Source organism: Anoplopoma fimbria, unplaced genomic scaffold (assembly GCF_027596085.1).
Source record: "Anoplopoma fimbria isolate UVic2021 breed Golden Eagle Sablefish unplaced genomic scaffold, Afim_UVic_2022 Un_contig_957_pilon_pilon, whole genome shotgun sequence".
Lineage (NCBI taxonomy): Eukaryota > Metazoa > Chordata > Actinopteri > Perciformes > Anoplopomatidae > Anoplopoma > Anoplopoma fimbria.
Genome location: NW_026554071.1, coordinates 1 through 896, shown reverse-complemented (window position 1 = coordinate 896; position 896 = coordinate 1). Strand labels below are relative to the sequence as shown.

General features: G+C 43.6%; 1 non-coding gene across 1 annotated transcript; it reads left to right on the top strand.

The window, feature by feature from the left end:
* Positions 1-412: 412 nt before the first annotated feature.
* LOC129117005 (5S ribosomal RNA) lies at positions 413-531 on the top strand. Its single transcript, XR_008533746.1, has one exon. It is a non-coding gene; the product is annotated as a 5S ribosomal RNA (ribosomal RNA).
* The last annotated feature ends 365 nt before the right edge of the window (positions 532-896 follow it).

The following is an 896-nucleotide window of genomic DNA, read 5'->3' as shown; positions in this document are numbered from 1 at the left end:
ATCTCGGAAGCTAAGCAGGGTCGGGCCTGGTCAGTACTTGGATGGGAGACCGCCTGGGAATACCAGGTGCTGTAAGCTTTTTCACTCCTCTTTACAAAAAGCAGAGGGCGCTGCTGCTTTTTCAGTGGACACCGACAGGGTGGGAAGGATATAGCTAGATCATGACTTGCCGGTATAGAAATGACACAAATCCAGTTAAATGATGGCTTTCATCATTCCTAAGCTCATCGATCATTTTCTTTTCAATTTTATGCTAACGACATTGTGATCCTTATAGCCACTTTGTACATTCTGATTTGACATTTAAAAGCTGTGAGTGTGTCTGGAAATCTGCAGGCGCTCCCTGTATAGACGACAGAGCAAAGCGTGGTGATATAGTATCTTTAAAGGACCTTTGGTAGGCACAATATTTGCTTACGGCCATACCACCCTGAACACGCCCGATCTCGTCTGATCTCGGAAGCTAAGCAGGGTCGGGCCTGGTCAGTACTTGGATGGGAGACCGCCTGGGAATACCAGGTGCTGTAAGCTTTTTCACTCCTCTTTACAAAAAGCAGAGGCGCTGCTGCTTTTTCAGTGGACACCGACAGGGTGGGAAGGATATAGCTAGATCATGACTTGCCGGTATAGAAATGACACAAATCCAGTTAAATGATGGCTTTCATCATTCCTAAGCTCATCGATCATTTTCTTTTCAATTTTATGCTAACGTATTCTACATTTCAACAGTAAATATTAATATTTTTACTGCACTACATTTGTGATCCTTATAGCCACTTTGTACATTCTGATTTGACATTTAAAAGCTGTGAGTGTGTCTGGAAATCTGCAGGCGCTCCCTGTATAGACGACAGAGCAAAGCGTGGTGATATAGTATCTTTAAAGGACCTTTGGTA